This window comes from Solanum pennellii, chromosome 9 (assembly GCF_001406875.1).
Source record: "Solanum pennellii chromosome 9, SPENNV200".
NCBI lineage: Eukaryota > Viridiplantae > Streptophyta > Magnoliopsida > Solanales > Solanaceae > Solanum > Solanum pennellii.
The window spans coordinates 64,620,902-64,631,508 of record NC_028645.1 but is presented as its reverse complement, the minus strand read 5'-3'; the positions used below and the strand labels follow the sequence as shown (position 1 = coordinate 64,631,508).

The 10,607-nt window shown below is 30.9% G+C and overlaps 1 pseudogene; it reads right to left on the bottom strand.

Moving 5' to 3' along the window:
- Positions 1 to 6,057: 6,057 nt before the first annotated feature.
- Positions 6,058 to 8,366, bottom strand: LOC107030278 (annotated as a pseudogene).
- Positions 8,367 to 10,607: the final 2,241 nt, after the last annotated feature.

Genomic DNA, 10,607 nt, shown 5'->3' with positions numbered 1-10,607 from the left:
TTCTTAGAATACTCTTAGTTTAGTAATTTGATCATAGATGTTCTTGTGGTGATGACTTCCAGATTTTGGGGAAATAATAGATGTTGAATATTAGAAGTTATTGAATTGTCTTTTATTAATGAGTTTAAGTCTTCCGCATTGCTTTATGTTGATATTAAATTGAAATGTTAAGGTTTAGATTGGTTGGTTCGCTCACATAGGAGGGTAAATGTGGGTTCCAGTCGCGGCTTGGTTTTGGGTCGTGACATTTTAAGTATTAGAAAGAAGTCTAAGAAATCTCCATGGAAATAGTTGGTCAGAAGTAATGAAATTTTCTAAATTCCAGGAACTTATAAAGAACAACATCAAACATTAAAGAAGAGACCAAAAATCCTCGAACAACAACACTGCCAAGTAAAGTGGAACATCACATTTATACAAGAATATAATTAACCAATTCAAATGGAGGACCTTCGGCCCCTTTCTTATGACCCTAAAATAGTTATTAGTATCATAAATATTTGTCCTCATCAACTCAGAATAGTCATTAATATTCCTTAGGTGTCATATCACCAACCCAACTTATTTGGAATTGAACCATAATTATTGTTATGGTTATATTATGAAGTTACAAAGAATTAATGTCATTATCAACCAAGCAGTATGCCACATCATTCATCACTGGATATTTTAAATCAAATTTTTTACACATAACATATTAAAATCTCAAAGCATACTTTTTTGAGTTCTTGTATGCACAAATATACACAAATAATAATAAACACAACCTTTATTTCTTAACAATCAAGAAGAAATTATACATGTTGCTTAACATACTTTTCAAAAAGATAGTTTGTCGGTACGTATCCATATCAACGTTTAATCTAATCACAGTTAATTAGTGTAGGTAAAGTCTCTAGAACTCTTCGTTATTGTGCATATTCATTGCCGATAAAAATATTTTTATATTACTATTTTTTTGACATTTTTTAGTTTCAAGAAAACTTGATCTCTTATTATGCCTAAAAAGAAGAGACGAGAAATATGACAACTTAGTTAACTTGCGATGAAAGATGTGAACTGATTGTCTGTATACTAAAGGGTGCAATGGAATATAAAATGTTTGTACCTAAGAATGAGCAATCAAAATAATATACTAACTGTGGCAAAGAGGAGAGCAATCTTTTTGATTCTTTTAACAAACTTCAGTTACGTATTCGTTATCACATATTTATTGTTCTGTGCTATCAAATATAGCACAACCCACAAGAAATTTTCCCAAAAAGTATACGAATAAAAGTATAGAAAGAGACAAAATAGAAGATAAATTTTCAATCATCCTCATTGAAATTTTTAACAAAGTTTTAGAAAAAAGACATCAAAATAGAAAAAAGGAATTGCAATAGATACTTGAATTACTATGACTTACAGTAAAAGATTAAGCTTCATTAGATAGGAGGAAGAAAACTTTAGAGAATGAATACACATCATAAAAAACTTAATTAATGTATTTAAATTCAACTCCCCTATAGAGAAAAAAACCTATAAATAACAGTGGCAGAAATAAATGTTTTGATATTCAAGAACCAAATATTATAAATTGAACAATTTAGTTTTATGAGCTATGGATTATGATTCGCAAGAGTAGTAATGTCACATTGCGATTAAAACCATTTTTCTTTGTTTATATGAAGAAATATGTAGGAAGGGAAGAAAGAGAAGATCGATTTTCAATCATCCTTGCTGAAATTATTAACAGAATTTAAGAAAGGTTACAAAAACTGTAAAAACAAATGGTAATAGTTACATGAATAACTATGAGCTATAGTAAAGATTAATCTCTTTGAAGTAGGAGGAAGAAAGCTTTAAGGAATGAAACAATTTTCACAAGAAGCATAATTAATGTATTTGAATTCGACTATCCTATAGTGAAAAAAACCATACAAATAATAGTGGCAGAAAATCCCTTTATTTATATTAAATAAAGTGTAGTCACAACTCTTTGGAAAAGTTACAACCCTTCGGAATGATCACAACCTTATAGAAAAGTCACAGCGCTTCATAAAAATTGTAACTCTTCCTAAAGGTCGCAACTTTTCGTGAAAGTCGCAACTTTTCATGAAAGGCGAAGACCATTTTAGTTAATAGATAAATTTAAAAGGGAATCCTTTGTTTGTGGTGGCGCCACGTAGGCGAGCCTAAGATTCTCTTTTATATATATACTAGATTTTCATTATTGTCTTTTGTAAAATGATAAATATAACTTTGTAAATAGTGTGATCATCTCCAAAAAAATATAAAACTTAAAAAATAAAAGGACATGTATGGAAATAATTTATAACATCCCTCTTGAGTTTGGAACAATTAAATTATTTTGAACAATGAAAAAAGCCTCAAAAAATTAGTTAATATGAAATAGAAAGGACATTATGGATAATTTATAAAGTTACCAAAATTAGTCTTTTAAGGAAATCTCTAAATGCTACTAATCTCTTTACAAACAATTCAAATTTGGCACTCACAATATTTGGTCACCCCATTTCGAAAGAAGTTGTTACATTTTAAATTTATTTCTAAATATATATTTATATGCCTAAATTCTTGATTAACTGCTCTTTAGGTTAGATTAAATTACTTTCATAATGTCAATTGAGCAACAAAATCATTATTTTACCATATCTTTTAGATATGTAAAATTTTCAAAATTCATTAATTTATTAATTTCACAATTGACTATTGACTGACATTTTTCCATTTTCTTGAACTTTGACTATTACTTTTGGTAATAAAATTATTAAATTCATCTATTTAAAGGGCTTTCTCCTCTTATGAAAACCAAGACATATGAAAAATAAGAACAATAACACCATCTTGATTCTTAATTTCCTCTTTTGTTTTAATGGCTTCTTCAAGAAAGGGTTTTAGTTCACAACAGGAACTTGTCATCAAGTGAGTTCTTTTTTTTTACATTATTAGTGTATATAAGTTACTCTTACTAATATAAAATTTTATTTATTTTACATTCTTCATGAATATTTTTATGTTGTTTACTATATTTTTTAGAGAATTCACGGAAATAAAAAAGAAGGCACTTATGCAACGACATGCATTGCTCCGTATGAAATTCACATTGTTGATTGAAAGGAGGAGGATATCTACTTGTTTAACGTTTGATGAAGAAAATCTATTTAAGGAGGTTGATCAATTGATTGAAGAGGTTAGTTGCTCTAAAAGATTTTAATGAGATTCCATGTTATCATCTTAGTGTTAAATTAAAAATAAAATAGTTATAGTCTCTTACTATATTTTGAAAGAGCAACTTTACTTATGAATTGCTTAATAGTATATATAGAATATTTCTATACATATTTTCAAATTTTAATTGTTATCATCTTTATCCTATTTTGTTTTGTTGAATCTGCTATAATATTTTATGAGAAATTTAATAAACCAACATAGGTAAAGATATTCTAATTAATTTTACCACTACACCAAATGGATTATGAATTCAGAAGTTATAATTAACTATGACATTGTATTTAATGATATAAACTTTTTTCCTTTTTTGGCTCCATGCACCTTGCAAAATTTAGTAAAATATTATTTGCACGGTAGCACCAAACTCAATATTTTATTATTTGGAGTATAAATTTTTATGTAACAAATGAAAATATTTCAACAACAATTAAATTTTAACTCAAAAACATAAAAAGACTGATAAGTTCAGCAATGCGAATCTTATTTGTTTAGCAAGGAGACAAACATACATTTATGGGTCATATCTTGTAAAATAGATAGAGATTCTATCTTACTTAGAGTCTTAAGAGGAGCATATCTAAATCTCATTTACCAAAGACTAGTTACAGAATAAGAGTGAAAGGTAGTGGAAACCGAAGAAGTAAAATTGATAGAACTAGTAAAATTGTTGGAGATTGAGAGTTGTCTGTAGAATATATAAACCTTAATTTTTTTTAACAATTCCCACTAAAGAGATCCAGAAAGATACATAAGTTAGAAAAAATAGCGCAACACATCTCAATTACTTTGTTAATTGTGAAAAAGACAGAACGTTGTACTTGAATTCAGGGATAAAATCTAGTATATATATGGTAAATAATAAAACATCTGAATTTAACTTAAACAACTTCACATAAATGTTGTTGATTGGTAACAATTGTGCTTATAGGCTATCTTTTACTATTCAACTAGATAAAGACGCCTGGACAACGCCCGAGCCCGACATTTTAAATTAAATGTTCTAATTTTTGTTGAGAATTTTGGAACTCCAATAGTCTATATAGCAGATGCATGCTTCACAGTGACCACACCTTTAGTTTTAATCTCCTTCCACGGTTTTTGTCAAATTCTCTGCAAAATATCCCATAATAAGTTTTACTTCTATTTTTAGATATTTTAATTATTTTTAGGCGAATAGCCGGACCCATAATCATATATGGATTCATACCCCCGAATCTTAAATATTAAATCATGAAGAATATGACCTCTAGAATACACCCTCACCCGAGTCAGAGCAAATAAGTATATTAGAGCTAATTTTGACACCCCCTTCTCAACGACATGATTGACATTAGGACTTGCAACCTTGAGAACCCCGACCTTTTCATCTCCCTGCAGGGCAATTGGGCGTTGTATTAAATTTTGTTGGAATTTGAAACAGTTTGATACAACGTCTACTTGCCTTGTAGGGAGATGAAAAGTTCGGTGTTGTCGAGGTTGCAGGTCCTAATGTCAACCATGTCTTTGAGAAGGGGGTTTAAATCCGGAGCAACCCACTATCATATCTAAATTCTAAATCTATCTAGAAAAGCCTATAGAGAATAGCAGAAGAAAAGTATAACTGGAGAACCCTTCTGCTGGCCCAAAATCGTTAACTATGATCGGAAGATTCAACTAAAGAAGAGGAAGTTAGAGGAGAGAAAGAGTATTTTGGATTAAAAAAAACTTTGTTATTGAAGAAGACTAGTTGAATTGGGCTGTTTACAAATGACTATGACAACCCCCATTTATACTAGAGTAGGGATGCTTCTAGAAACTATTTTAGATAGGTCTAAAAGAAAATCTAGATTTTTCTATCTAATAAGAATCTAGATTTTTCTATAATTCACTATAAGTATCTACTTCTCTAGGAAATTTATATTTTTCCTAAGTATAAATATCAAAGATATTTACTCTACAAAATTCTATAAAGTTCTACCAAGTATCTAAGGTACTTTTTGTACCTCCAAAAATCATATTTATTTTTTACAAAGTTCATATTTTTCCAATTAACTTCATTCAAAATTGAAAATTATCCAGATACACCTTGGTTAACGCGAGTAATATACGTCACATTATGTTGTTGAATAACATTTATTGAGAACTCGTGTGTTTGGGAGTCCTAATGATTAAATAGACAATGATTTTACCTGCAATTTCAGAGAGAGAGAGAGGCGAAAGCAAAAGCCTATGGGGTCACTACTGTAACTTGATAACTAGATTAAAAATACATTGGATGGTTTGGTGTTTTGATGATCCATATATTATTGATGATAACTTCTATATTCATTGAATACTGCCATCATTGCTGCTGCTCCAACAGACATTGATGGTATTTGGAACCTTTTGTTTACTTGAGAGGAGATAAGCTCTATTTAAATCAAACAACGTAACGTAAATGTTGCAAATTGCTAACAAATGTGACTTTAGACTATTTTTTTACTATTCAATTATGTAAATTTATGAAAACATTGAACATGTTCTAATTGAGGTTATATTCAACTCTTATGACATTAAATTTTTCGATCATTAAAAGTGAAATCTAGAAATTTAATTCCCCCCCATGATTTATCATGTTCGATTTTCCTTTTGAATGGTGACAAGGAAATGCAGCTATCAATCTGTTATTACATAGGAATTTGTGCCACGAAAAAACAATTAAATGAATCGGAGTTTGGTGAAATTAAAATTATACGACATTCATAGCTTTTATATAAAAAGTCAGAGCTTCATACAGGTAAGCATATTCTACACTTGAGTACAACAATATAAACTGACTATGTGTGAAAGTTCAGTAATAGGTTACCAATGCTGCAACAAACCAATATGTTCTTGGGTGATCATGTTGAGTCGATTTTGCATCATAACCCTGTTAAAATAAGGACAAACGTGCAACAGGTACAAGCATGTTTGTAAAAAAGGCAAGTGTTCACAAGACTCCAAGGTTCTAGAGATTCAAAGTCTAGAACCTAAACCGCGAACACCCTCTAAAGGTAGATCCCGTATTGAAGTCCAAAAGAAAAGAAGCGTTTTTTTCTTCTCGGCAGACATACCATCAACTATCTGCATGTAAAGAAAAAAGTAAATAAATGTGTTAGACAGAGCGGTTAAAGTGTGAAGTTGTAAATACCGTGACGATATATGACTACCTTACAAAACCAGGATATTTGATGATCATTTTCTTCGTATCCATTGTAATATGTATGTACTTTCCAATCTTCAACAGAAATATCAGTTCCACTCCCATAAAGCATTTTGTCAAGATCTTCAAGATATAAACTCCGAAACAAGGAAGTTTTGATACTTAAGGAAGTTACATCAGAAAAACCTCAAGAAAAATGAGCTAATTGCGTTGCAATTGACATGACGAAACAATGTTGAATAAGGAGATTAACATACTGCTTCCTATTCTTACTGTTCAACAAAATATCTTTCCCATTGGGACAAAGCTCGATTGTTGTTCTGGACCCCATTTCTTCAACATCATTAATGAAGGTTAAGCTAAGTATATCTTGATCCACCGTTTCAGGGTCCATCTTGAGTATCTGCTTGTAGCTACTGTACAAGGTGGGATCTACATCCCAAATATCCTCCAATGAAATATCCTTTTCAGCCAATTGCAAGAAGAAAATACACGGTCAAATACAAATCCAATTTGTATTTTAATCATTACTGCCAATGCAATCATTCTACCACATAAGGTGAAATACTCGAGGTGCACTGGGTCCACCTTAGATTCTGCAAGAAAAATATATATTAATGACTAAAATTACAGCTTTTTAAACACAAATTTGTGCATAAAGGCGACAAATTTTTGCCTAAATTTGGGAAAAACCTTTTCCAATCATTGGGACAAGCAACAAAGAGAGATTTGTGAGGACTGAACATCTATCGACATACAAGGAAGAACCACTCTCTCAACACTCCGGGCCAAACATCTTTTTCATGTTTAAATTGCATTAATAGATTTCCTCGCAGCAATGCAGGATCTTCATCTACAAAATACTCAAAAGATTCATCCAACAACATGGACCTATCGATAATCATCTCATATATCTCCTCCTTGTATCCATATTTAGCTTCTTCAAGCATCATCATTATAAAATGTCTTTGTAATTTGAAATTGGTTACCTCCTTGTGCTCAATGATCCATCGATAATCTTTGAAACTCTTTGCAAACATATTCGATTAGATAGCACAATGAAAATTTTTGTTTACTCAACTTCTGCCAAAAGACCTCGGAGTTGTTAAACAACTTAGAAATGTTGTTTTACTCTTTCAGTATAACAATATACTGGCACAGCCACGGTACGATAAGCCTTCCATCTTCATCGATCAATCTAAGCTGATCTTCCAATTTCCTTAAGCACCGCTCTATTTTATCCATCAAATCATATAAAACGATAAGTAATTCAGATAAAATATGATGCAAGCTCTCAATGTACTCCATGTAATACACTGCTTCATCGCTTGGATAGTCGAAAGGTTGTTGCATCAATACCCTCACCAAGCACATGTACCCAGTAAAATCACACACAGTGCTCATCAGTGATAACCCCGCAAACTCATTTGGTTCCATACTCAACTCTAACTCACGGGATAAATCAGAAACTACAACCTCACGAACAAAGAGAAAAAATCATTCAATGCTAACAATTCATTAGCAACATTCTTCAATATCTTGCAATTCCAACGGCCTCTACTATTTACCTTATACTACTCCTATAAAAGCTATACAAGAGATCCTCAAGCCGAAAAATGTTTCTCAGTAACTTACAGAACACTGATATCAATTGACCACATTCACTTTATCTCCTCATATGCATATCAGTACTCATCAATGAATTGATCAATCTACGAATGGATTCATCAGCATTATCTTTCTTAGCATTGTGTGGAGACTTGTACATCTTCACCAAGTCCGCAAGAGCCAACGAGGAAATAAATAAATGTATATGATTACATGCTTTATCAGTTAACTGTCTCACTAGCATTCCCAATCCTCCAAAATCAGAATCACTGCAGACATGATCACTTTTCAAAATCTCCGAGATTTTTAAAATTATCTCATTTGTGATTTTCCATGCCTGTAGATCAAACGTGATTGACATTTTACCAACTAAATTTAACGGTCTTATTTTTAATTTTTGCAAGTTATTTTTTAGCTAATTAAATTTAATGATGAGCTTATCTTAGTGAGAAACATTTATTAGTTATTAAAGTAATTAAACTAGTTTGTTGAAAAAGAATAAAAATGCATAAAGTGATGTAATTTGTCATCAACGTGGTCGAATTAATATATTTATTAATGATATACATTATTAAATTTTGTTATTTGTATTTGATATAAAAAAATTTCCGTCGTAATTGTTAGAGCTTATTGTCTAAAGCGAATCAATTACTTCATAAATAGTAAACACATTGAGCAAGTTATTTTATTTATGTAGTCAAACGTATATATTTGTATGTTAAAAAGTATATTTGATTAAGAACTTTTAATTGTGTATTGAAGACTAAAAGGAATAACAATAATATATAATCTACTCAAAGAAAAACTATAGTATATTGCAATGATTAGTTATTTTTATTCATTAAGAATGATTATGCATCGTTTGTTCTTCATGTATTTCATCCCGCACTTTCTACCCTTAAAAGAGTTATTTGATCAGGGGTGTATCTAAATGGAGTCACTGAGTTCACGTAAACCTAAGTTTTCTTCTTGAATAGTATATATTAGTGTTATATATTCTTTAAAAGATACATAAAAATAGATGTCTCGAAGTGTATCAATAATCGGACCTTTTAGTTTTATAATTTAAATGGTTTCAATGATAAGAGTCAAAAAGTCAGTCAGGTTAAATTTAGGTTATATATTATACCCACATTCTTCTTCTTTTTTTGGATATTCTACATAGTTAATTGAGAAAAAGGACAAATATAACCCCGAATTACCGTAAATGATATGCAAATACCCTTTGTCATTCTTTTGGGACATTGGTGTCTCTGTCGTCCATAAATTAAAGCATATATGTCATTCACTCTAACGAAGGGGCAGGGGCACCATTCTACCAAAGTATGACAGCGAGGGCACCAATGTCCCAAAAGTATGATGTCAAGGGCACCGATGTCCCAAAAGTATGACGACAGGGGCACCAATGTCCCAAAAATAGGACGAAGGGTATTTGCATACCATTCACAATAGTTCGGGGTAGATCTGTCCTTTTTCCCTAGTTAATTTGATCAACCTTATAAGTTGAAGTAGTTGGTGATTAAATATCTAAAGTTAAATCAACAAGTATAAGAGGATGAAAGCATCAAATAATGTGTTTATGAATGAATTTAAGATAGGTTTATTTTATATAATTAAGGAAAGGATATTATAAGAAAGACAATATTAAACTTAAAATTCAAATACTAAGTGAACAATTCATTATCCAAAGAAATCAAAAGAACATAGGTGTTACTATTTAAATCATAGTTCGAGAATTATTGAATCGATACTGCAATATTTTTTCAGAATGGTAAAGTTAGTGAGAGCGTCGAACCAAAAAGTGTCAAAATTTTGACTTGAGAGATCCAAAATGACCTCTAGAACATGTCAAACATACAAAACAAATGCAAATACCACAATGCTGAAAGAATGAAACAAACTCAAAGTAGCAACTAGAAAAAGATTACAACTAAAATTTGAAACTATCTAAGGAGACTTATGATGGTGCTCATGCAAAATTGCACATACGTTACGTCAAGACTATACCAACATACCTACTATCTCTCTCTAGCAAATCTGCTCGACAAAACTTATATTGGTGGGAAGAAATTATCTAGTTGGAAGGGAATCTTCGTCTGGCCTCAAGACGATGACGACAAGGGTACCAAAGTCCCAAAAGTATGACGACAAGGGCACCAATGTCCCAAAAGTATGACGACAGGGGCACCAATGTCCCAAAAATAGGACGAAGGGTATTTGCATACCGTTCACAATAGTTCGGGGTATATCTGTCCTTTTTCCCTAGTTAATATGATCAACCTTATAAGTTGAAGTAGTTGGTGATGAAATATTTAAAGCTAAATCACAAGTATAAGAGGATGAAAGCATCAAATAATGTGTTTATGCATGAATTTAAGATAGGTTTATTTTTTTAATTAAGGAAAGGATATTATCAGAAAGACAGTATTAAACATAAAATTCAAATAGTATGTGAATAATTCATTATCCAAAGAAATCTAAAGAACATAGGTGTTACTATTCAAATCATAGTTCGAGAATTATTGAATCGATAATGCAATATTTTTTCAGAATGGTAAAGTTAGTGAGAGCGTTGAACAAAAAAGTGTCAAAATTTTGACTT